This window comes from Camelus dromedarius, chromosome 6, assembly GCF_036321535.1.
Source record: "Camelus dromedarius isolate mCamDro1 chromosome 6, mCamDro1.pat, whole genome shotgun sequence".
Classification (NCBI taxonomy): domain Eukaryota; kingdom Metazoa; phylum Chordata; class Mammalia; order Artiodactyla; family Camelidae; genus Camelus; species Camelus dromedarius.
In genome coordinates, this window is record NC_087441.1 from 54,153,694 (window position 1) to 54,181,419 (window position 27,726).

A 27,726-nucleotide genomic window follows, 5' to 3' on the forward strand; every position below is an offset into this window, starting at 1 on the left:
AATGTTACCCTGCTCACCAAGATATGGGAATGGTTAGGTAACAAAGAGGAGGGCAGGTGTCCCAGGCAGTTGGGCTTGATAACAACTTCCCTGGATGGAGCACACATCGGAATGATGCAGAGAAAGCAACTGAGAATTCCAAAGTCCCTAAGAGGCAGTGGACATGGAGGTGCTGAGAGGAATGCAAGAGGCCTTTGATAAAGATGAGGTAGTTGCAACCACCTGGCAGCTGAAAGCTGTGAATAAAGGTAACATCATGATTCATCTTCAACATGTGAATTTACTTCCATCCCTATCTTAGAAGCATCAATGCATGCAGAGGACATTCCTGATTATTTAGTACGGCTGTCAAGTTTCCTGATACCTTATTAGTAAGGTTACACATTTCCACAGGTAGAATGGCTTAAGACAGCACACATTTAATCTCTTCCAGTTCTGAAGGTCAAAAGTCTCAAATCAAGGGGTTGGCAGAGCTGTGTTCCTTTCAGGGAGAATATTCCCTTGTCTTTGCAGATTCTAGAGGTCACCTGCATTCCCTGGCTCATGGCCCCTTCCTCGAATCATTACAACTTCTTGCTTTTATTATTAGCATCTCTTTCCACTCACTCTGATCTCCTTATGTCCCTTTTTAAGGACCCTTATGATTACACTGTCCCCTTTTGGGTAATCCAGGATAATCTCCTCCCCTCAAAATCCTTAATCACTTCTGCAAAGTCCCTTTGCTACATAAGGTAACATTCATGGATTTCAGGGATTGGGCATGGATGTCTTTGGGGGCCCTTACTTTGTCTGTCACACCCACTAACCGTTCTAGGCTGTCTCCCACTGTATCCACCTCTGCTGTAGCCAGAATCTTCCAGTTGCTGCCCCATGAATGCACCCTGTGCTTTTTCATATCAACACCTTTGCTCTTGACTTTTCCCACACTTGGAAAGCTGTTACTTATGGACACCAGTGGCTGAAATTCTGCTCACTCTTTCATTCTCAGCTTTCTTTCCTCACTACTCCAGCCCACAATGCTTTTCTTCTTTTCGACCTTTTCTAATCACTATTTTACATATATCATGTGAGAAAGATGATATTTACTATATTGTATTTTGCATTGTTATTATAAGTATCATGAAAAAATTTTAATCAGGGTCTACTATGGGTAAAACATCACTTTTAAATATTAAGGGGAGTACAGACATGTAAAGGTGATTCTTGACCTGACAGAATTTACAGTCTGATAAGAAGTGAAAAAAAAAAATTATTATTAGGTCAATGTGATCTGTTGGGAAAAAATATAGATTTTTTTTTCATCATAACACCCTGTATTGAATTAAAGCTCTAACTTGGGGGCAAATTACTTATCTCCACTGAAATTCAAGTCTTTTCATCTATGAAATAGAGATTTTTCACTATATGATTCAAAGTGCAAAGAAGTGATAGTTTGCAAAGTCTGGTTCATAATGTAAACTCAGTAAAGTTTCCTACATGATTTTTAACATTAAAGAAAAAGTCGGTGGGTGTTCAGAGGACAGAGCGAACATCAAGTGGAGTAAGTGGGATTTGGGTTAGGCTTTGAAATCTGGACATAATTTACTTCTTGGAGATATAAAACAGGATCCTGGACATGGGAACTTGGTTCCAAATGATATACACAGGCAGCTGGTGGGGGGGGGGGGGGGCGGAGGGTGGGAAGCACAGTGCACTCCTACAAGGAAGGCTTAAGCACAGGCTGAAGAATTTGAAGGATGGGCTAAGGGTTCAACCTGTTGTCAAAAGAGGGTGATTTGTTCATGGTCCTTTGCTTAGGGCTTCATCAGTTCTTACCTGTGATATTAAAAGCTCTGTAACAATAGGAACTGCATCTGTTTTGCTCATTGCTGTATCCCTAGCATCAGGACAGGGCACATATTAAGCACTCAGGAAATGTCTGCTGAATAAATAAATGGAGAATCACAAGGAGATAAACATTACGTATAATTATTATTATTTTTTTCCTTTGATGCAGAACAAAATGATCTGAAGACATAGACATCTTGTACACCTTTTCCAAGTTTTAACTCTTCTTGAAAATTGATAGTGAGGACTATAAATATGAGTAGATAAGTTATCTGCTGTGTTGGAAGCTGGGAATACCGACAAACATTTGAGTGCTTTTAAAAATACAATAAACAAAAGTATGTTGCCTTTTAAGTCTCAAAATCATTTCTATGAAAAACTATTAGTTATTAATCTTATTTCTCTGATTCTGAAACTTTGATTTGATAATTTATGGTGATAGTTTTGTATGTAGACTCAGGAGGATGGGTTTCATAAATAATTGAAAAGAATAAACAGATTCAATTTGCTGATACTTTATGGCTTTTAAACAAATGTATATTTTTGCATAATTTATACACCAAGTTTCTCTCTTCCCTGGAAGTTATAATAACTGTATGATGCATAAAATGCTTATCCCTTTGAAGCCTGATTGCTGGAGTTGGTGAGGGAGAAAAATACACACACACACACCATGGACATGAGAGAAAAATCTGTTGAATATCAGAGTCTAAACTGGTTTCTAACATCCAAACTTTTGTTTGAGAACTTTGGGTCTTACAATCTGCTAATAAACTTAAGCCTCTTTTCTGCTTTTAAACTATACTTTCTAAGGTGCATAAGGAAGCGAGTTTAATCATTAATAGGTAGGTAACCATGGCAACACCATAGTTACACTGCTATAATCAGCATCATTTTCTATCTGAGCTAAGAATAGCATAACATGTTGAGAGTTTTGCTTTAAATATGATTTCTAAGACTGGAGGTTGGTAGATGAGAAGGTTTAAATGCCACATTATAATTGTTCAGACCAATATTTCCATTTTTTCAAAGATAATGGGAACACGGTATTGAGATGTCAGTGAGATCTACATCAAAAGTTAGTTGGTGTATTTCTACCACCTTGGGCTACATCTTAAAAGAATGTGTAAGATTTTTAATTAATAATATTTTTTCTACTCAGGATTAGGGAAGTAGCCACTCAGAAAGTGAAAAAGAAATGAAAAAGCTCACAAACTTGGGGCAATATGGAAGCCTATTTTTTTATGTACATGGCAGAGTCTGCATCAAGGTGGTTACCATGAGACTAGTTCTTGCCAGTGAAACATGCAAAGTTCTAAGTGTCAACATCCAAGCTTAGATGACCAGACCAGGTGTCCCTTTCTTTTATCACTTGTCAGCTGTCCAGATGCAGAGGATCTAACAAAGGAAAGAAGGTGGAGTCACTAGATAGGAGGGTCTGTGGTCCTGGAATCATTACATAAAGCAGAGCCCACTGCCCACCCTCACTGCACCGTTACAGGGATTATCCTGAAACAAGGGATGGAAGACTGAAAGTCAAGGCAATCTTGTCTTCTTCTGATGGCTCAGACTCATGAAATGATGTTGGCATGTGCATCAAAATATGTTCACAGGAATTCATCACTTTTTTCTTCATCCAGTGAACCATGGCAGAGGCTGTGGCTAGTCTGACCCACCCTGTCTCTTTGCTATGTTTCTGAGGTGCCTGTTCCCAACCAACAAAGGCCACACCACATGCCCTGCCTTGAATGCATGATGTAGAACTGAGCATGGTGGAAGTGAATTGTCAAAACCATTACAAGTGGACAAATCAAGAAGTTTAGCTAAGCTGCTACTTAAAATCCATTAGCACTGCTTTTTTTTTTTTTTTTTGCTAGTAACTATAAAACCAGTGAACATAGCTTCATTTCTTTTCTTATTTATGACTGTTTGAATCTCTGTATCTAATTTTGTTTTTTATACAGTGCAGAGATAGTGATAAAATCTTTTATGAAATGTGGATTATTTTATATAACATCCTTTAATAGTATACCTAATCTCCAAGGAGGAAAGCAATTGACAACTTTTAATTTAGTGTGCAAATTTTTTGGCGTTTGGTAGTTGTGAGTAAACCTTAGGAATATTTATTCCCATGTATGAATTTTTTAATTAGCCCAAAGTTCTTTGCTTTACTTTTTAAATATTTCTTCAAGAAATGTAAAATGGGAAAGTCATATAATCATCTGGCTCTTGGACTTAAATCTGAAAAGAAAATATACTTTCAGCTCTCTCTTAAAAAGTCATCTATGAAGGTGTTGCTGAGAATATTTGTAAGAAAGTGACCCAAGGGAAGATGACATAGAGGATGATGTAAAAGTAGCCTTTCTACATAAAGTCCATTCCATGCCCACTACCCCAGTTTTGGGATTTGTGGCTTCCATCTGCTTGGTTCATAGTAAGAAGGATCTACAGCTTCAAATCCAGGCGTCAGTCATGTGTGCATCCTGTCTCTTGCAGAACTGAGAGTGACAGATGATCTTTGATCAAGGCTCTGAGAGGCAGAAAAGGGCAGGGAAAAGGCAGACAGAAAGAAGTGAGAGTGTATGGGTGCTGCCTTCCAACTTTTAGTGGTTTAAATAACATGATCTTTTAACTTAACCTTTGGGTATCATTGCAAGCCCATCATGTCCAGTTTGGGCAAATGTATCCTTAAGAATTAGTTATATAATTTGCTAAGGAATGATTGTTCTTAAGACCCCTGGAAAGTTTCTCTTAAGAATAACAACTGCAAAAGGGTTGTAGAGAAAACTTAGCAAAAACAGTATTTTGCTTTCTTTTGTCTTCAGAAAGAAAGAGACAGATCATGACTGTGTGCATGCCTGAGTGTGTGCAGCTTGGGTACGAGGCACATGTAAATAAATAGTGTTTTACTGCCCCAGAGGATTGGGGATTATTTTAGTTGTCTGTGTAAGGAAGCACCTTTCTCCTCCAATTTAGTGGGATAAAACAACCATTTTGTTAACCTTATACTTTCTAAAGGTCAGGAATTCACACAGGGCATTGTCTTCGCTTCCCCAAAGGTTGGGGCCTCAGCTGAGACAACTCAAATGGCTGGGGCTGGGATCATGTATCTGGTTCCTTACCTGCAATGGCTCTAGGGCTGTGTCTGTTGACCTGCGCCCCTACACGTAGCCTCCTCATGGCATCCTCAGGGTAGCTGGACTTCTTATCTGGTAGATTAGGGCTCCCAAGGAAGGTTTCAAGCAAATCAGGTGGAAGTGCCAGGCTTTTTATGATTTATTCTCAAAAGCCACCTTGTGTGTCTTCCTACATAACTCTATTTGTCAAAGAAGCCACAGCCTACCACATTTAAGGAGAGAAGACATAGACCTCACTTCTTGATGGGAGGAGGATGGAAGAATTTACGGCCTTGTTTTAACATTGGCCACAGAAGGAATAGATGCAAATGAAACTTAAAATCCAACAGATTATTTATCTAGGTCTCTCAGTATTCTGAAGACCAGGTGTTTGGATATTAACTTTTCTCCTTTGGTCCACTCCTATCTTCCATTCCCCTACGTTTTGGCTTCCTGAGAATGCTAATTTAATTTTTTCTTTTTGTTTCTGAGCTTTAGCAAATATCCAAGAAGTAATGTTAAGCGTTGTTTGCTTTGTATATAACTGGTAACGAGTATCCTTACCAAGACTAGAGAAAGTCTTGCCTAGGGAGTTGGACACTGATACAGTGTTATAAATCCCCTGGAAGGAAAGGAACCACTATTGATCTTACGGTGGGGGAGGGTACACCTCAGTGTGTGATGGGCTCCCCTCCACCAGCTTACCCACAGAGTGGATTGTTTGCTTCCTCAGGGTTTCTTTCATAGGGTTGCTTCTCCTATATGAGAAGAGTAATGCAGACTGAATGGTGGCATCCAGCTGCCTCAGCCTTCAAGGCATGGACTTGATGTGCCTTTCCATTTATCCCTGCCTTTGTCTTCTTTTGATTATATACCGCCTGGTTTCTGTCTGGTCTTCTAGAAATATTCCACGAGCCTGATCACTGGATACATCATTCAAAGCCTTCAGATCTGCTCCCTTTGTCTGACTGTCTTGTTCTTACAACTCTCCTTGTGTATGTGACAAGCTGGCCAACTCCTGAATCCTGGTGTTTCTCTGTTCTCTTGTCAGAAACTGTAACTTCTCCCTGCCTGATGCCACAGAGGCTCACCCTACCCACAGTCCAGCATGACAGTAAAGAACAGAAGGCTAACCTATGGAGAAAATGTTCCTACATGAGTCCTGGCCAGATGCTAGGACTCATGTGGGAAGGTTTTTTTTTTTTTAACAAATTGCAATCATCAGTGTTAGTTAGTGTTTTTACATTTTAATTCTAGTGTGTGATAGGACCACACACACAGTCCCATGAGGTAACTACTACCTTTCTAAAGAAAAATGTCCAGTCCTACGCTTTTTATTTGCTTGTGAAACAATCAGGGGGGTTGTTTATTTGTTTGTTTGTTGTTGTTGTTGTTAGTTATCAAATGGTTTAAATCAATTGTACTTGTTATCATAATGGTTTCACATAATTAAATAATATGTAAGTGAATGAAATATGATTGCAAAAAGAGAGCTGTAGCTTCTTGGGAAAACATATTAAATGCATTAATTGCTTTATTACATGATTTATTGAGCAAAATTGTTGTAAAATTAAGTGAGAGAGAGATAAGTATAAAAGGTAGTAAAATAATTGTTAAAATGTAGAAGGTCTTGCACTAATTTGTTACCTCATCTGAGATTTATTGTATCCTCAATAAATGATAGCTATTATGTATTGTATTTAAGGATAAATAACCAGGTGGGCAAAGTTAGTACATATTCGATTCCTTTTCTTTTGTTGTTGGACTGACACTTGAAAAAAAAAAGTGTCTCTACCTAGCATCTTCTAATTACCTTCTCAGGAGGCTGTGTTGATTCTTCCAAGCTTCGATGGGCATCAACTGTCAGATGGTGATAAATCATATATCTGTTCAAATAATGTGTCATGGATCCAAGTTCTCATAACAAGGAATTTTTGTAACCTAAAATTGAACAACAAAAAGGTTTCACATGATGCAGCCTCATTTCTGTGGGTAAAATGTTCACCTCTAGCAGAGCCGTGTGATTAAATGTGCGTGCAGTGACGAGAAGTGCACAGAACAGTGAGGTTGTGCCTAACCTTCCTATGTAAAATTTCAGCCCTCACCCCGTCCCTCATCCATGGTTCTCCCTACCCTCTTTCCTGCTCTTGTTTTTCCCCCATAACAATGATCACCTTCTTATATACCGTACAGTGTCCTTATTTATTTTATTGCTTCTCTTCCCCCACAGCCTAGATTGTAAGTTCACAGAAACAGAGATTTTTCATCTGTTTAACTCATAGCTATACTATAGCATTAAGAAATATGTGACTCCATATGGTAAATGCATGCTTATGCCCATGTGCACACACACAAATTTATAAGTGAATTTATGAGTGAATAATAAATGTGAATTAATTAGTAATTAATAGAATTTTCCTACCACATAATAAAGCTTGCCTTGAAGTTACCCCAGGATTATTAGATTATCTAGATGAAGTTAGAGTATAGACACAGACATAGGCACACAAAATCAGGAAGCAGCCGATGATAAACGTTTAGGTCCGTTAGGGTAACTTTGAAGGTAATGTCTAGAAACAGATTCTAGAAACAGAAACCCATCTCAAAATGGCTTAAACAATAAGAATGCTTATTGCTTTATGTGACAAGAAGTTCCAGAAGCAGTGCTGCTCCACACCGTCTAATACAGGAGTCCAAAGAAGACATCATGGACCCAGTTTCTCTGAGTCTTTCTGTGCTTCCCCTCTTAAAAGTTTCAGATTTGTTCTCAGGCTTCAAAGTGTCTGCAGCAATCTAGGCATTACCACCAAACACAACAATGTTCAGGAGAACAACAGACTATTTGCTTCTACACATTTCCTTTTAAAAATTCAGAAATATTTCCTGGGAGCCTTTCAGCAAAGTTACCCTCATGTCTTATTGGTCAGAATTGTATCACATGCCTACAGTACTAACCAATCATTGGTGAGGAGAATGGGATCCCCATGTTGGACCAATTAAGAGTCACCCTCTGGCACCCGACCCATCCTGAAACACATGGCCAAGAGAAGGCAGAAACTAGAACAAATAGATTTTGAGGGGGCAGGGATGGAGGGGACAGGAATAGATGCTTGATAAATGTTTGCTATAACACTAAATCACCAAATGCATTTGTATGTGGAGTTAAGGCTAAATATTATAGGATTATCTGAAGTATGTAGTTTAAAACAATGTAATAAAACCAATCTCTTTAATGGTTTTTATATATTTTTTATACTTAACCAACGAATTCTCTTTGTCAGAAGAGACGTTTGTCTGATTTCATAAATTCTTCAATTTTATTTTAGTTTTAAAAATTACCCTATTATTTAAATTCAAGTAAAATTAGATTTCTTACAGAAAATGTTACATATATTAAAAAGTTATGTATATATACATCCATCTGTCTCTATTATTTTCTGTATATTTATGCATAAGTAAATATCTGGAATGAAGCTCATTTAATGTTAATGAGAGTTATTTTTAGTTGTTTGTATTTCATATGTATTTTTTGCTACATTTTTTGTACTTTTTTGGAGAGCTTAAATATTTTGGAATGAGGCTATTTCATTCTTATGAAAATGATCATGACATTGTTCTAAAAGTAAAAAAAAGATAACTAGGTATGTAATATTGTAAAAGTATCTCCATATTGTTAAGTCCAATAAGCAAATTATTTTTAAATGGGTAGTATAACCCCATTTCATGAATGAATGAATAAATAAATAAATAAGGAAAATTGTTATTAGAGAAATAGAAAAATTCTAGACATTTACGTCTAAAACAGATAAAAATGCTTGTCTCTGAGAATGATGCTGGTTACTGAGGACTTGCACTTTTCACAGTTTCTATGTTGTGTGACTGAGTCTTCAATGATTGTATAATACTTTTATAAGTATTAAATATAGTCAGTATAAATGTATGAATAATAATAATCAGTCCTTTTTGTTGGGTTACTGTCCCACAGCTGCTACTTCCTGCTGCCTCTGCAAAGGCCATCCTCAGCCTGTCATTTTCTGCGGCTCCACACAGCCCCTGACGGTAGAACGGCTGTCCCCAAGGTTACGGAGGTGAGTGACAGGTGCCTTCCCGCTTGCGGTAAATACTGATGTTCTTTGCTGCTGCTGAGGCCAGTTCAATGGGAGGCCAATGGTGCGGCTCTGGCCTTTGCACTTAGACTCCCCACTCTGCCCTCCCCGAGTTCTGACGGGTGGTGACCTGGCCAGAGCATATGGTGAGTGCACACTGAGTGGTGGCTCCCTTCCCTTCTAGTGTCTCAGGGCCATCCTGGGCCAGGCCAGCACTGTGCAGGCAGTTGGAATTGCTTTACAGCTGAGCATTTCAGACTCAGATAGGTTGGTTTTTAGGCATCTATTTCCTGAAGTAAGTGTTGGAGTTTGAGCCCAGTCCTCCCCAGCACTGTCAACTTTACTTCTCCTTTTTTGGTCTGAAAGATTAACTTTTCAGCAGAAAATCTTTCTGAATGCTTAATATATTAGATTTGAGAATTACAGAGTGTCAGCTTTAGAAGCACCAGGCACGCATTTCTAACTTCCCACTGAAATAGCAACAGATACGTGCACAAAGACGGAATAAAGCATATACCACCTCTAAGACAGTTTCGGACAAGTTATTGCTAAATTTGGGTGACATTTCGTTAAGGAAAAAAAATGAGGGAACTGCATTGAGAACTACTGGCCCTCGTGAATCAGAGCATTAAAAAACTTGTGGGTGAAAATAGGGATTGCTCCTACCTGAGTAAACATAACAGGCTGCCGTAACAAAATACCAGAAGCTGGGTGGCTTGATACAACAAAAGTGTATTTTTTCATGACTCTGGAGGATAGAAGCCTGCAGTCATGGTGTTGGCAAGGCCATTCTCCCTCTGAAGTTTCTGGGGAGAATTCCACTTTGCCTCTTCCTAGCTTCTGTTGCCTTCCGACCATCCTTGCTGTCCTTGGTTTGTAAATGGATCACTCCAGTCTCTGCTCATGGCCTTCACCTGGCCTTCTTCTGTCTTCACACGGCCTTCTTCCCTGCATGCATATCTCTGCGTGTTCTTCCCTTCTGCTCATAAGGACAGCAGTCATTGACTTTAGGGCCAACACTTATCCATTGTGACCTCATCTTAACTTCTGCGAGAACCCTATTTCTGAATATGTTGACATTCACAGGCATTGGGGGTTAAGACTTAAACTTATCTTTTGGTGGGGGGGACACAATTCAACCCACTATATTACCTGAGGCCAAGAGGGCTACACCAGATCCTATGTAGTCAGAGTTCAGTCACAAAGGCAGCGGTGGTGAGACAGCGCTGAAACCTGGGACATAGAATAATAAAGATTTATTTGTGGCTTAAATTGAATGTCATCTATGGGTCTGCAAGGCTTTCCTTCACATATCTTCTTCATCCTTGGATTCAGGATGAGAAAGCAGTTGTGATGTGGGACACTATTACAGGATGAATTGTGTTTCCCCCCCCTCGTAAATTCGTATTTTGAAAACTTAACCCCCAGTGCTTCAGAATGTGACCTTATTTGGAAACAGGGTCATTGCAAATGTAATTAGGTAAGATGAGGCCATTAGAGTGGGCCCTAATCCAATATGACTGTGTCCCTTATAAAAATGGGGAATTTGGACACAGACACACGCAGAGAAAAGACACTATGAAGACACGGGGAGAAGATGGCCACGTACAAACCACCTGGAACAGACATCTCTCTCACACCCTCGGGAGGAACCAACCCCGATGAGATCTTGACTTGGACGTCTAGAGGACTATCAGACAATAAATCCCTGTTGCTTAAGCCCCCAGTTTGTGGCACTTTGTTACAAGACCCCTAGGAATCTAATGCCAGTCTCCTGGCAGAGGGGAAAGTATGTATGAGGAAGCTTGCAGTGACTTTTGAAGCTTCTGCTCAGAACCACTTACATAAATTCCTCTCATGTCACTTTGGTCAAACCTGCCAGTGGGGTGACTTGAGTTGGAATGTGGAGGAATGGGGAACACACGGGTCTGCTGAGTGCTGGGCCACCAGGCACGATGGGGCCTGGGCTGAAAAGTAACACGAAATTTCCCACAGTCTTTTTAGTAGACAAAGCCCTGCTGGAGGAGCAGGCCTGTCAAAAACACAGGCTCAGCCTCCAACAGTTGACACTAAGGTGAGCTGAGTCTTATCTAAACTGTGTCCATCTCGAGTCCGCTCCGCTCTTGGCTAGAGCCCGGTGATCAGCCTCTCACTTTACTTGCCAGTCAGAGGAAAGGCAAGTCTTCTCTGAAGAGTGTAGGGCGGGGATAATATGCACTTCGGTTTCTACTATCCTCTTATACACAAATATCTGGAATAAAAAAAGACAGGGAAAGACACGCCATGAAGCAGGAAAATGTAATTAATCAGGTATTGAGTTTGGTAACAGGCAGAGGTTTTTCCCCTGTTGTGTTTTAGGCAGAAACTTTTAGGCATCTGTGTCAACTCAGCGTCCCTGCAGACTACTGTGTTTGTGATCCATCTCTCTGCTTAGGACATGAGGCCAATATACAGTAGGACAAGGGAAATAATACATATTTAAAGTTTCGAGAATAATTGTGCTTCTAATCATATACTTTGAAATTATCAGAACCAAAAGAAAATTAAAGCAAACTCTCTAGTATCATCCATACTCATTAATTTATTTATTTGTTCAACACACATATGCCAGGCACTGTGCTAAGTGTTAGAAATCTGGGAATGAACAAGACAGACCCAAAATGTGTCCCAGTGGAGTTTAGACAAGGACAGGCAAAACCATTGACTAAGTAATGAAATTGAAGGCTAAAGGCTGTTAGGGTTAAAAAAAAATACAGGGCTCTATCCCCCAAAATGGGGTTTCTGGATCCCAATGCCTTAAGGAGGGTGGGGTCTGTCTCTCTCTTGTGAGTGGGCATTTCAGGGGCTGTGGCCCCAGCCTCTTCTTATGAAATTTCTTTCCCTTATGAAAACTGATTCTGGGGAAGGATTTGTCCCTCAAACTCGTAATTGTTTCAGCTGGAGAATCCCCTCAGAAGATTTCTGCATAGGAACTTGCTTCAAGAGCCCGCGTGTAGATCCATGCCCGGGTCTGTTCTCCGCAGCTGTAGGACGTCAGAGGCCTTGCTTGACTAGCGTTTTTACCCTTTATTGTTTTCAGCCAAAGTGAGATATGTTTCTATTAACTTGTCTTCCTTTTCTTTTCTGCCCCTGCTATTTTTTTTTTTAAATAATGTGAGAGAGGTAACTTTTAGATCTATTTATTTTTTAATGTTTTAAAACAAAAGTACTAGGAATTGAACCCAGGACCTTGTGCATGCACTCTACCACTGAGCTATTCCCTCCCCTCGGCTCCTGCTTTTTTAGGAAGTCTCTGTGGTGTCTAACAGTTTATTCTGCTTGTTATGTTAGTATCTTTACTTCTGTCAACAATAAGGATAGTAACAATAGATAACAGTGAAATATTCCATATGCCACTGCCGCTTTAAAGACTCCCCCTACATTAACTCATTTTATCCTCATACCACCTGAGAATAATGCTTCTTTATTATTAGTTTATTGTCATAAACTGTTATTGTTTATTGTTATACTCTCCTCATTATTGATTTATTCTGGACCTCAGAATCTCATGCCTCCTTTAATATCCACATCTGTCTCCTCAGATCGTAACCTTTCTCCCGAGGAGAGTTCTTTCTTCCTCCAGTTTCATGTCTGTCTTCCTTGATTTGTTTTCATTCTTCCACAGCCCTTTGTCTAATACTGAATCAACTTCTTTTCTTTTTTTTCTTTAAATGACTCTCAATTTCTCCTTGATTCCTGAGCAAACTTGATTTCTAGAGGCAGAAAGTTCCAAGCACAGACTTTATAAATCACTGTCTTTGTTTCTGCAGTATTTCTTTGAGCCCAAGAAGGTAGCATTTGTCTCTGACTTAAAGGCCCTGTTTGTTTTTATTTATTAATGAAATATACCAGTCTCCTATGAATTTAGCCACAATTTGAGGCTTGCATAATTTTTAAGCCTTTTAAGAACTTAAATGATTAACAATGCAGAGCCAGCTTGAGGCCATCCTGGGGGGAGATTTGTAAGGCCCTGTGGACAAGCCGCGTGTATCCAAGCTAAGCTTCTCCACCACTTCCACGTTTTCATGAGTGAAGTTCAGAATGGCATAACATATTTCAGAATTCAGAGAAGTCTATCTCGTTGCCAACCTAGGCCTCAAATGAACAATTTAAAGCTAAAAATTCACACCCTATTTTTCTGTAGTTCCTGTAGAACGTAGTTATAATTTATGATTTGATCTTGTTAGTAAAACAAAACAAAAAACAAGTAAATAATAACCTAAGCAAAAGCATCAAATAATTTACATGACCCCCCAAATATCTAAGAAGCCTGACGTAGAAGGGCTTTTTCTCTGTAGTCGAATCTGCTCACTGTGGTCCCCAGCGCCCACGTACATGTGCTGAGGTCCCAGCTGCCCCTTTTTGTGGGTCCTGGCATTTGTGCAGGTTTGTGGTTAAGCTACAGCGGCACCCAGCCGGAGTCTGAGTCTACGACAGCCTGGGAATCAGACCTGTGCTAAGAGCAAGGCACCCTGTGCTTTTGCTGAGGCAGGCTTGAATTTTCCTAATGCCAGTGAGATGTACAAGATAGCTATTTGCCTTTGAACAAAGTTTCCAGAAGTTTCTGTGGCACGTCAGGGAAAAACAAATTTGTGCAGCTTTAATTGCTCCCTTTCCCACCCGCTCCTCCACGCCTCAACTCTTTCACTGTTATTTGTCCCCCGAAGTTCAGCTTCTTATCTTTTTCTGAAGTTTCAAACAGATTTTGGGGTTTGCTGAATCCCAGTGAATGATTCCCTTGCCTTCTCTACCCAAGATTGGACCAGTTCAGAGAGACAAAAAAAGGCAGATAGAGAGCAAAATATTACCTGCATCACTGATAAAGGGTTTCGGGTGGCCTACGTGAGTGGCAACAGTGGCTTTCTAACTTGGAATTAGGCAGACCTCCACACGGGGTCCCAGGCAATGCTGGGAAGCCCCAGGCCTCTCCAATCGAGCTGCTTCTTTAAAACTTACAGCAAAGAGGGCCAGATAAGACAAGTGCTTCCCACGGTTTCTATTATGAAGGGCCAGGGATGTTGGAGGAAGAGTGAAGCAATACTTGCCCAGTTCCTTATCCCAAACTCACTAATCAGCCATTCTTCATCCCTAGGGGTAGAGGGAGCATGTGTGGAGGGGAGTCGGGTAGAGAAGGGGGTTGAGGGACCAGAAGTGTAGGGGCTCCATCCACATAGATTTGGTTTGGCCTAAATATTTGTGTCCCCAGAAATCCCAAGGCCCAGGATAATGTACTGGGAGGTGGGCTTTGGGGAGGTGACGGGGTCATGACGGTGGAGACCTCATGAATGGGACTAGTGCTCTTACCAGGGGAGCCCATGGAGCTCTCCAGCCCCTTGCACCAAGTAAGGATACAAGGAGAAATCTGTAACTGGCCCGCACCCAACCATGCTCTGCTGGCACCCTCATAATGGACTTCCAGCCCCCAGTCTGTGGTGTTTTATTCCAGCAGCCCTAATGGACTAAGACAGACGGAAACAACAAGGGTGGGAAGGTACCCTCCTCTATGTATATGTCAGTAAAGAAAACACTAACAATGGTGCTCACTGGGCAAAGGAGAACAGAAAAAGAAAATTTTCTATAGGAAATTAGGCAAAATACATAGACAATTAACAGAATAAATTTAAAGTATAAATAAGTAGCTTAAAAATTGTCCAATTCTCTTTGTTGTCAAATAATTGAAATTTAAAATAATGATGAGTTACTTTTTTCCACCAGAGGTTAAAAAAACCAGAATTTCTAGAAAATATTTTAATCAAGATCTTACTGTATTTTGATGAAAAAACTTTGGTTTTTGAAATATAGGCCAAGTAAATAAGGATAATATAGACAAGTATTTAAGCACAAAAATGTTTCTTTTAGTGTAATTTATATTAGCCAAAAAATGGGCTAACATCTCAACATTCCAGTGAGGGAAATTGGTGAATTAACTAGGGCATGGTGGAATATTATGTATCAATTAACACCAATTTTCAATAAAATTTAACAAATTGAAGAAATGCTCATGATTAAAGTTTAAAACAATCAAGAAGCAAATCTATCTATCTATAAAATGATGACAATTTCATTGAATGTCAGAATGTACAGAAAATATACTTGGAAGAAATTTAGGAAAATAAGTCCTAGTTTATTTTTCTCTCTACACTTTTATGTTTCCAATTATATAATCTTAGTGAGTATTCCTTTGATTCCTAGTGTCCTGCCCACACTGTCCTCAGAGCCTCTCTTGAACTAACTCGTTAAGTCCTCACAACAGCTCTATGAGGGATGTACTATTATTATTCTTATCTCGTGGTTGATAAAAAGACTGAAGCAGAGAGAGATTAGTTGACTGTCTGAGTTCAGAGGATAGGATCTGATTAAGGACCATCAGATCCTAGAGTCCATACTTTTAATCTTGATGTTCCACTGCCTCTATCCTGGTTGTTCGCCTGTATTATGGTCCAGGAAGGGACTTTTAAAACAGCAGGTTCTCTTTTAGGTGCTTTCCCTATACCAGTTCCTTTATTGCCATATTAACTAAGTGGCTCCAGAAGTTTGGCAGGGGTCAACTCCAGGATCTTGGAATCCAGATTTCATGTTCTTCCTACTTTACCATGCAGAATGCCAGGAAAGCTATTTCTTGTTATTGTAAGAATTAATTTTCTTATAAGAAGACTAGTTACACTAAGAGGCCACCTTTGCTCTGTCGTGGGTAGCATCTTCGTACACACACTGCTGATTATTAAAGACAGTATTTTGAGTCATTGTGAACCATTTCTGTTTTAATTTTCAGGTGGATTAAGAGAATGCTGTAAACTAATTAGAAGGCCAGATTGCATTACTTTAAATATTAGTATTTAGCTAGATTGTGAACATTGATTAAAGGGAGTAGGACATAAGAAAATCAACTTCCAAAGTTGAAGAAACACATATCCCTACCTAGCTTACAACTAACAGTAAATTAGCCATCAAATTTTGGAAGTAACATCTATGGATTAAAGTATCACAGTGAAAAAAATTGTGAACTCTTTCAGTCTCCTGAGCTTTCACATCCCCCTTACTAAAGGTGCCTAAATATGCCAGTTAACTGTGGTCTGAAAATAAATGATCTTTCCTTTCATTGTGTCATAGTAGGAATTCGCTTTGAGAACCCCTGAAAACACTGTCAGTACAGAATGATTTGAGAATAATTTAAAAAGCAAAATAAATGACAGCCCATTACTCTTCCTAGTTAAAACAAATTAATTACAGAAACTTGCTGTCAAAGTGCTATACAAGGCAGGTGAATATACTCTAAATAGTTCATTGATTGCAAAAGAAATTCAGATCATATGGTTTCATTCAACAGCACTAGGTACTTAAAATCTTTGTTACAACTGACAGTTTCATACTGTGTTCTCATAGGATTTCATATTTTTTTCAAAATATTTTGCTTTAGTGAAAATTACAGTGTTATAAATGCAATCCATGGACCAATTCTTGTGTTGTATGACTCCCCCTCCCCACATCTTTATTCATGGTATCAATTCTCAGCCATTCAAAGAGAGAAAATTATTTTCATAATGCCTTAGATGGTTTTCTTTTTTCCTGTTCTAGCGAGGTAGCCTGTTATTGAATAAGCTTGTTCTTGATAAAATTTTTATTTTGATATTATCTTAGGCAACTTGCAAATGGGAATGAGGAAGGATTATAGCAGTGAAATGGATGGATTTGATTAAAGATCAGCCTTGAATAAATCTTTTCTGCCAAATCCCAATATGGAGAGATGATTATATCGAGGACTGGCTGATCCTACCCAATGCCTCCCTCTCACTCCTCTCACTCCACACCCCATCAGAACAGGGATGCAACTCCCGGGAAACTGACTGAGATTAAATTTCTACTACTTGGAGGCCTAGAAGCTAAAAATAATAAAGTTTCAGAAAAAATGAAATTTACATAATTTTTTTTTGGTATGCAAGTTTGCAGACCAGTGAGAGAGGAAGAAAAAAAAAAAAAAAAGACTGAACTGTATATCTTTCAAAAAGCAGGAACTAGGACTGACCTAAACAGTGCCTCTGTTTTGGCAAACATGCAATAATATTGTACGTGGTGTGATCCATTGGTGTGATCCATCCAAAACATTTTTCTCTTCATTTCAAAAAATAACTAAAAATACAATCATGACCAGGAACTTATCAAGGAAAACTAGTATAAATTTTGGACAAATTTAAATGGATGAACTTGTCCATTGCAGTAGTATTTATAATTATGACCATCATGCACTGGGATTTGGGCTCTGTGGTAAGAACCTTGCAAGTGTTATCCCTAGTGTGTGCCAGGTAGGCACGATGTTATTCTCCTTTTGTAGGTAAGGGAACTAAGGATTGGAGAGGTTATTAGTCATGGTTCTCCAGAACCAATAGGATGTGTGTGTGTGTGTGTGTGTGTACATATATATAAAACATTATACTTTTTTATTTTGATTTGCATTTATTTGCATTAATGAGATTGATCCTTATTGATGACTTTTCTAACTATATATTTTTAATTGAATTATCTATTGGTTTGGGGCATTTTTACTTGGTGAAGTTCTAGTATTTTATATATATAAGATCTGTATCTATATCTGTATCTCTCTCTCTGTTTCTGTCTGTCTATCTATCTATCTACCTGTCTATCAAGATTTATTTTTGGAAATTGGCTCATGTGATTGTGGAGGCTTGGCAAATCCAAAAGCTGCAGGATAGGCCAGCAGGCTGGAGACCCAGGGAAGAGTTGCCCTTCAAGTCTGAAAGCAGGCTGCTGGCAGAATTCCCCCTGTGTTTGTGTCCTAGTCTCTTCTTATAAGTACATCAGTCATATTGCATTAGGACCCACTGCAGTAATCTCATTTAATCTTAATTATCTCTTTTAAGATCCTGTCTTCAAGTACAGTCACATTCTGAAATACTGGGGGTTAGGATTTCAACATACAGATTTGAGGTCAACCCTGTTGAGTTCCTAGCAGAGATTCATTCATTTGTTTAATGAACATTGATGGAGAGCTTACTATGTGTCTCTCTGTGTGAGATTCTGGAGAAAGAGTCAGTGGCATGTTTAAGAACAGGCAGGCGATTACTACAGAAACACTGTTTGATATCAAAGATGTGTTCCTAACCACTTTACTGTCTTGTAATGGGGAAAATCAGAAAATGAATTAAGTATAGTATTTTATAACCTTTTGTTGGAATACAATACAACTTAAAAAGGTTGATTATGAAGGTAAGACATATGGGAAACTGCTTTTGGCATAAATAGAAGGTCTGGTTATCTATCTATATGTATGGTTATTAGGACTACGTCTGTGCACAACTGCATAGGAAAAAAAAAGCCTCAAAAGCAAGACATCAAAATATTAATAGTTTTTTTTTTTTTTGAGCAATAAATACTCTCGGTGTTTTTGTTTTACTTTCAAATTTTTTGTAATACAATTTTCTGAAATCTTCTAAGAGATTAACTAACAAAAGGTTATTACTTTTGTTACTTATAAGACTCAAAAGTCTGAATAATTTTGACATAGAAAAATCTCTTTTGGGACATTGGTTAATCAAGGAACCATGAGTATTAGAACTGGAATATGAATCCAAGGACAGTTAGTAAGTTAATGATGCTAACTAACTACTGCCTGTTTTATGAGCTAATAAGACTCATTGTCATCAGTATCTAAGTGATCTAATGATGCTGTTGACCAAAAATGCATTATTTAATTCTTCAGCTCTGTTTACTTTAAACACATGTTACTGCTTGAATGCATCTGGAAAATCTATGGTATTTGAAAAAAATATTATTTGTATTTCTTTCACTTCTAATCATGGAAACTTAATGAAGTCTTTGAGAGTTTATGAAATGGTTAAATGGCAAAAGATGGATGTATTTTTATGACTCCCATAAATTTGTTCATCTTACTCTTCTGTAATGGCTAATTAATCTTACTTTGGTAGCCTAGTTACAAAGCATGTACCTTTCCAAACATTAACTATCCTCAACGTCCTTCTCCAGGGTTTTTCAGATTAAATTAGTATCTGTTACAGTAAAGTAAAAAAAAAAAAGGATGGCACAAATCATTTACTATTCAGTAAGCACATACAATGTTCTGACCACTGCATATTTTCCATGGCAAGTTAGCCAGTGCACTGGGCTAAACTTCAGCATTCCAGCTAATAACAAAGGCTGGTCCTTTTCCTATAGTCATTCACCAGTCTTTACCCACACACTTAACTCAACTGAGGGCTGGTTTTAAGTAGTCACCTTAAATAAGGATATTATATTGTGGGGCACTATAGAATACAACAAAGAGAAAGAAATACAAATATTTTTCAAGTGAGTGAATGCTTGTGTGGCAAACCACGGGGAACAACAAAAGTGCTTATTACCTCCAGCAAAAATTCCCCTCAGTGAAACCTTAAATCTTTCTATTAATGATTATTAAATAATCCTTTGGTACTTGAAAGTAGTCACAGTTAGGATTCTATGACCTTGGTGTCAAAAAATTGTTAAAAGCCTTTTGTGTGACCCCAAAGTAGAAGGCAACATCCATGCCCAGGCAAGAGGAGCTGACTGGAGAGAGTGGATGGGCTGCTGAATGAGGAAGACTGATGATGAGGAGGGCAAAGACAAATGACCCTGTGATGGTCTGAATGTTTGCGAGCTCCCAAATTCATATGTTGAAATCCTAACCCCCCAGTGTAGTGGCATTAGGAAATGGGGCCTTTGGGAGGTAATTATGTCATGAGGATGGAGCCCTCATGAATGGGATTTGTGCCCTTTCAGAAGAGATCCCAGAGAGCTCCATAGCTCTCTCCTCACCATGTGAGGATACAGGGAGAAGACAGCAGTGTAGAACCAGGAAGAGGACCCTCACCAGAACCTGGCCATGCTGGCACCTGAGTTTCAGCCTCTAGAACCATGAGAAATAAATCTGTGTTGTTTATAAGCCACCTACTCCAAGGTTTTCTGTTATAGCAGCCCAAACTGACTAGAACAGATCCTGACCTCTTGAGAGCACCTGGTGGTGAGTCTTGTCCCACCCAGCAAAAGTAGATTTGGAGAAGGAGTGAGAGAGGAGGTGGGTGGGAGAGACTTAGACCTTAGCACGTATCTCTGGATGCCAAATGGAAAGAATTACGAATAATGTGGCAACCTCAATGCATGGGCTAAAATCAATTTCTCTTATTCTAAAGTGAGGCCTATTGGGACGTAGGTCTGGTGTCTGTGAAGGGTGGAGGTAATGTGATGGAAGAAACTGACCCTCTAGGCTTGGATCATGTCAGTGACCCACACCGTGCCCCTTGGGCCAGTGGTCTTATAAAATCCATAGGTCTTGACCTCAGTGCCCTCTTGATTCACTTTTCATTTTTGATCCTCGTTCATTCCATCCATTCTGTTTATGATGTAACTACAATAGCTACGGGGACTTTGTTATGTCTCCCACAGAAGGAGGGTGAATTTGTACATGAGAACTTAAGAAAGGGGAAGCCATCAAAAATTGATCATCAAATCTGAATGGGGGCAGGGAGGGGAGAAAAGCAGAGAAAACGGTGGCTATTGCATGAATGGAAACACAAGTTTTCCTTCTCTCTACTCAAATCCAGGGTATGTTGTCTAGTGAATTTTAGTGCATTTGAAGGGTCAGAACATGATGGCAACAACCAGGCCAGTGTGTGACTCTGTTCTGCCTAGGTGACTTGGGGGCAATTACTTAACCTACCAGCTTCCTTTCAGTGTCATTATCCACTTCCTGCTTGGGAACTGAATGGATGATGTGGGAAGTACATTTTGCCCAGCACCAGACATGTAGGGCTCAAGTCGGGGCTCACGTAAATGTTTACTGACTTCAGTATTTAGAGGAAAGTCCCCCTGGACATATTTGCCTGAAGAACTGGTGTGGCAGGCAAAATAATGCCCCCATCCCCACTCAAGAAATCCATGTCTGAATCCCCAGAATGTAGGAATATGTTACCTTCTATGGCAAAAGAGATTTTGCAGATGGAATTAAGAATAAACTCCTCGAGATAGGGAGAGTATTCCCAATTAGCCAGAAGGGCCCAATGTAAATACATGGTCAGAGAGAGAGGTGACTATGGAAGAAGGGTGAAAGAGAGATTTGACATTGCTGCCTTTTGAAGATGGAGGAATATGGCCACGAGCCAAGGAATGTGGGTGGACTCTAGAAACTGAAAAAAGCAAGAAGATGTGTGCTTCTTTAGAACCTCCGAAATGGACCTCAGCCCTCCTGACACTTCTTGAGCCCAGTGAGAGCTGGAGTTCTTACCTACCTGGAAGAGAACAAGAACAGAAGTAATAACCCACATCCACACTGTGCTGGGAGAGACATGGACCTTTATCCACTGGCCAAGTGCAGTTACTTAAGCCAAGTGCCATAGGGGCACAGAAGAAGTGGAGATGGCTGGGGACTTATGGAAGGGTTTTGGACAAGTAATGGAAAGGTAAATGACACAGATTTGACATATTTCAGCAGATGTAGAAGTGAGATGAAAATTAGTCGGAGGAGCAGCACAGTGGACGTTTGAGAGGGTCGTGCACGTTCCCCGGCTGGAGTGCTTGCCCCAGAGGACTGGAACTTGGGGTGGGAGGAGAGAAGAGTAGAAAGTGGGGCATCTGTGAAGCCTGGATGGAGAGGCAGCTTTGTCCACAAGAAAGCGCACAGCTCTGGGGGCAAAAGACCATGGTTGAAGTCCTGGGGTTGAGCTCTCAAAAAGATAACCAGAGGGAGCAGCTGCAACCCTGCTCCACCTAAGTGCACCTCTGCAATCTGAGCAGGGCACTTACTGAAGTGCATTCTGGCACTAATGGCCTCAGAGGATTCATTCCAAGCTCTCCTATAAGTGACTCACTGCATGTGGGCACTTTGAGAAAACACAGCAGGAAAACACCGACTTGATTATTTCTCTAAAAGAGCCTTGGAAGTAAGCTTTAGTCCATTTTTCTTTATGTTATTTCCTACCCAAACCTCCAAACTTTGTACTTCCGAGGATATATTTATAAAGCCCATCAAAATTAGAGACCTCCTTTCTTTACCCCTTGCTTGACACATTTTCCTCGTATGAGTCAGATGTACTTACCTTCCTTCTCAGTGCGGCGCCACCAACTGGGGCTGGGAGGACAGTTTGCAAGCCGTGCAGAGTGAGAAAATGTGCAGCATGGCAAGTCGACCCCCAGACTAATGCAATGTCCTGTGAGATCCAGGCTCCCATTAGGCAGCTCAGACCTTTCTATTTTTATTCTCGTGCTATTCCCTCGTGAAACCTGCAAAGCTGAGCCATCCATGCAAACTAGGGATACAGATCCAGTCAATGAGCCTAGAGACTGAAGGAAAAAATGGAAATGGAGTCTCGGGTTGACAACAGCTATGAACAGCCTTATATGTGAGCTCTCCTAAGCTGTTTTGTCGAGCAAGATGAGTACTTTGCTCTGGCCTGGTCTGTGCCATGAAAGCTGTAAATGTAGATGCCAGTCACTGGAAATAGTTGGAAAAAGAGACAAACTGTTTGAATAATTGAAGTGATTACTCGCACTTTGGATGCAAATTTACAGGGCTTGCTGCATCGCAGGATTCCCAGACAAACATTCTCCAACCGAGTCTGTGAAATTCCTCTCCTAGTCTTTCCCTGGGTCTCCCAGTCTCATCATAACCAACACCTCTTGGCGGAGACAGCCTGATGTCTACATTTACTCCGTCGTGAATCCACGCAGTGGACTCTGTAGGAGGCAGATACAACTAGGGGGTCTAGGTGGGATATAGTTGGCTATAATTCCTGGGACTTTATTAATAAATTTATTTTTTTAAAAAGCCACTTGCCCTTTTTCTAAAACAGAATTTCTAAAAATGTGGTCTTTCCCAGAACTGCATTAGCCTCTCCTAGGGAATGATTATTAAATACATATCCCTGGTCTTACCAGATACACTGCACTTCCGGGGGATGGAGATCTGGAACTGCATTTTTAGAAAGCACCTAGGCAATTTTGTTGGACACCAGTGCTTGAGAACCATTGTTAAGGCAAAGGAATAAAGCCACCCTTTTTTTCTCTCTCAGATTGCCTTACAGTGAACATTTTTTTCCCATCAAAGTTGCCTTTGAAGGTGTGTCTTAGTCATTTGGGCTGCTATAACAGAATATCATAGACTGGGTGCTTTATAAACTACAGAAATCTATTTCTCACAATTCTGGAGGCTGGGAAGTCCAAGATCAAGCCACAGGCAGATTCAGTGTCTAATGAGTACATGCTTCCTGGCTGATAGAAAGTGGTCTTCTCACTGTGCCCCACATGGGGGAAGGATGGACATGGGAGCTTTCTCGGGTCTCTTTTATAACGACCTCCACCCTCATGGCATAATCACCTCTCCAAAGGCCCCACCTTCAAATGCCATCATGCTGGGATTAGATTCTAATATATGAATTTGGAGGGGGCACACTGCCAGTCTGTAGCAATGTGGGTGTGAGGGTGGAGGAGATGGAGATAGTAGGTGGCAGGGAAGAAGCAAGGAAGTTTGATGAAAAGGGACAAAATTCAAGATTCCTTCCTAATCTTATCTTGACATCTGCAATCTTTCCCTAGGACTTCAAGCACATAGATTCTGCCTTAGATATTTTTAAAATGAATCTTTGCAGCTTTAATGCAGAATTATAGTTATCACATTTTGATGTCTCTGATTGCTGGAGATAAATTTATTGGAGGCTGATGATGAAGAGAGCAGGAAGAAAGCTATAGCCAACCAAAAAGCATTATATTTGTTTCAGGCCACATTTGGGACTTAGATGATTGATTGCATGTGTTGTGTATACTTCAGGGACTATCAGGATTCTCTGCATATTTACAGTATATTAATGCTCATCGTATTCATTTATGTATCAGTTCAGTACTTATCCCATTGTGAATAACAGGAGTTCAAGAAACCATTTAGTGAATGCACGTTCTTTGTTATGTTTGCCATTTACTTGGTGCTGAGCTGTTGATCATGAATATAATCTCAATTATGTTGCTGAAAAGATGGTGAGGTATAAGGGAAGGGGCTCAAACTTTGTCTACGAGGATCGTGGTTAACATGAAGTAGGAGAGCGTTTAAAACTGTGTAGCAGAGTTGCTGGGGACATAACCAATGACAACAGTTTGGGTCCTTTAGCTTTAATCTTAAAGCAAAATATGATCCCCATTATAACATCCTAAAAAGCGTCAGGTAGAAACAGAGAGTTTAGACAGACTGATGAGGTGATGAAAACCCCAGTGGCTAATAGGGCTGTACCGCTGGATAGAAGGCAGCGTGAGACGCAGTGACCTTTCTCAGCGAGTGCAAGAAAGGACGAAAGACAGCTCTGAGGAACCCAGTTTCCATCTCTCCTGGGTATATGCATGCAGATGACAAGCAGAATTAAACACACACATGTTGTACAAAGGATATACACTTTGGAGACTGTGCAGGTAATTTTTCTGTTAACTGTTCACTCCAGATAACAAACAGAACTTTACGCATCTTTCCTTTTCCACTGACTCTTGGATGAAAGCTAAAATATAAAAACTTTGTAGCAAAGTTACATGGGCAAACTAATAACCAGCATGTGAAAATAACACCAAAGTAAAATCATTAAGAAAAAGAGGACTAGTTATCTGCTTTTTGATAACTTACTTCACTCCCTTTTAAGACTTCTTTTATATATTTGTAAAAATGGGAATAATAATACCTAAAGAGATTTTGTAATTATTAAATAAAAAATGTATATAAAGTACTTAGCACAAAATAAATGCTCAACTAATAGGAGCTATTTCTATTACATGGGATAATATGGAATGACTAATAGTAATCAGAAATGTTATCAAAATATGGCTGTGAAAATAAGAATGGGGGGAGGTGTTGAGTTTAAAACTGGATTTATTTTGACAGCACTCTGTAGATATTTCCACTGCAGCATGTGCAACTGTCAATTGCCTTCTCTTCCCACTGACACACAGTATTTTCAGTGCAGAGGTAGGTTTTAAAAATGGCTCATGGAAGGTACTTGACTATCTTTCTGAAGTTACTGTAATAACACCCACAATCCCCTCAAGCCAGCGATGTTCTCTTATCTGAGTAAATTGATTTAGCGAGTCATATGCAGTTTCTCAACAGTAAACTGCACAGAAATTTTGATCAACATATTTTATGGTAAAAATTACACTTTTGGAAATGATTTTTTCCCCTCATAGATATATAACTTGCAGACTATGCTTAGAATTATGTGATTACTCTGAATCAGTTAAACCAGTAGAGATGAAGATGTGAATGGAGTTCATTTTTTGTTTCAAATCTTGTTGCTTTTTCAAATAAATACTTAAATTAAAGAGTTAGGGAAAATATTTTAAGGCTTCAGAAATTATTATATATCCTTATATGTGATGGTTTGGGTGGTTTTAATTCAGTTAAATGAACCCATGTGTTTATTGCATTGGCAAAGGTATGAGAATAAGACAAAAGTCCTTATCTAAAGGAAGAAAAATAATGATACAAATAATCCATTTCATTTAGTAAAAACCAGATGAGATGTGCAAAGTGGTACGAGTGAAGTACACAGCTGTAAGGTGCTGAAGGATGAGGAAATGCTTCACTCAGAAGGTACGTTGACCTGGGCATTAGAAGCTCAAAAGGATTGGTATTCTTGAAATGGGCATTGCACTTGTCAGAAAAGGCATCAGCAAAGCTACAGAGAGAAGAAAATACTTGTCAAACTAAGGGCATAAAAAGATAGCCAATTCTGGCTGGTGCGAGGGTCACTGGGAGTCATAGGTAATACGTCGTAATTGTAGGGTAATGCTATATGGAGTTTCGCATCCTCAGGAATTGTAGTCAAATGAATCGTTGTGCTGAGAGGTAGTTCTGATGGAAATTGTTCATTGAATAGTGTTGGGGACAGTAAACAGGTTGAGAACAACTGCTCTAGTCAATGGGAAATAGTTCTTTCGTTAACAGAAAAGCTTTCTTTTTTCCTCTCTTTTTTAATTGACATATAGTTGATTTACAATGTTGTGTTAGTTTCTGGTGTACAGCATAGTGATTCAGTTACGTGTATGTATCATCTTTTCCATATCTTTTTCATTATAGGCTATTACAAGATATTGAATATAGTTCCCTGTGCTATACAGTAGATCTTGTTGTTTATCTTTTTTTTATAGAGTAGTTAGTATCTGCAAATCCAAAATTCCTAATTTATCCCTCCCCTCTCCTTTCCCTTTTGGTAACCATAAGTTTGTTTTCTTTATCTGTGAGTCTCTTTCATTTCTAAACAGAGAAGTGACATGATCAAGGAATTAGGAGATTGTAGCAACGTACCAGACAAGAGGAAATAAAGGCCGATACTTAGTTAAGCATGCAAGTAGGATTGAACTTCAGCCCCTGCCCCAACCCACACTAAAATGACAGTGAAGAGATTTTTAGCTCTTCAACCTAAAAAAACAAAGGAAATGGAGAGGGGCCAATAGCAAAAATTTTGAAGCTGGCAAAGTAGATGGATGACCAAAGACTTAATTAGCAGACCTGAGAAATGTGAGGATCTGAAAAGTAACCCAAGTTCCACTACAGAATTCTCCATGGGTGAGGAATTGGTGGCCCTGTATGCCTCTGGGAGTGTAGGTGAATTTGAGACTATAAACAGAAGATTTAATTGAAAGCTTGTTTGGGTAGAAGATTGTCCTGTAGTGGGGGCAAAATTTTACCTCTACCATCTTAGGTTTTCAGCAGGAAATTTTTAACACTACAGATTAACAAGAGAAAAAACAACAGTTTATTAATGTGAACTATACATATCAGCAAGAAAAACCTAAACCCAAAGAAATCCAAAACAGCAGCTTAGAATCCCAGCCTATGCAGCATCTTCAACAAAGAGCAGTACCTTTGTAGAGAGAGGACATAGCAAAGGAAGGCAGTTTTAGGCTTCCAAGGGCATCAAACTGTGGGAAGGTAAATTTGTGGGAGGAAATTAAAGGAGTAAAGTTTGTTTGCAGATTCCTCTGGTGCCATCTCTGGGCTAAGAGTCTGTCTTTAGTAAAAGGAAATTTATATCCTGCCTTTAGGCAGGAAATGGGGAGCTTTTCCTGGGTTTTCTGCCTCTTGATTGCCCTCAGGTCAAAATAATTTTTATGTCAAAGAGGCCTATTTTGGGGCAACATACTCTGGTTTCCTTCACCCTCTCTCTTCATTCTTCTTCTATTGCATGAAGCCGAGACAATCCCCTCTTTTAACCAAGTAGACGATCAGAGATTTATTGTCTAAGGATTGTAAAATACAAGATCTTTGGACTTGGGAATACCAAGCAGATTTGAAGGCAAGATTATTGTATGAAAACAGGGGCATTAAGTGAAAAATTTACTCTGAATCTGACACCCTTTGCCTTCTTTTCCCTCTCACTTACCATTATGCTGGTAGCTAGGTTTATACCATCCAAGTAGACATTGCAGGCTTTTCCCTGAGGAATCTGATCAGCCAAGAAGAAAAGTTTTATAGAAATTAATGTTAGATATTTCTCCTCAAATCTGATCTGCCCCTTTGAGATTACCTTTTAGTCAAACTCCTCATTGAAAACCCCATCTATTCATTCATGGCTTTCAAATAGCCTTAGTGAGCCATCCTGAAATATAAGCAGACACCCCAG

The 27,726-nt window shown here is 39.5% G+C and overlaps 1 protein-coding gene across 6 annotated transcripts in view; it reads left to right on the forward strand.

The window, feature by feature from the left end:
- Positions 1–27,726, forward strand: part of GPR63 (G protein-coupled receptor 63) — a 115,626-nt gene that overhangs the window by 82,125 nt on the left and 5,775 nt on the right. For 5 of the 6 annotated variants that reach the window (XM_064486833.1, XM_064486835.1, XM_064486836.1 and 2 more), the window contains 2 exons: positions 8,929–9,031; positions 25,608–25,694. The gene's annotated coding sequence lies outside the window, so the exon portion shown is untranslated. The remainder of the gene's footprint in view (positions 1–8,928; positions 9,032–25,607; positions 25,695–27,726) is intronic. The other variant, XM_064486838.1, reaches the window with a different exon arrangement.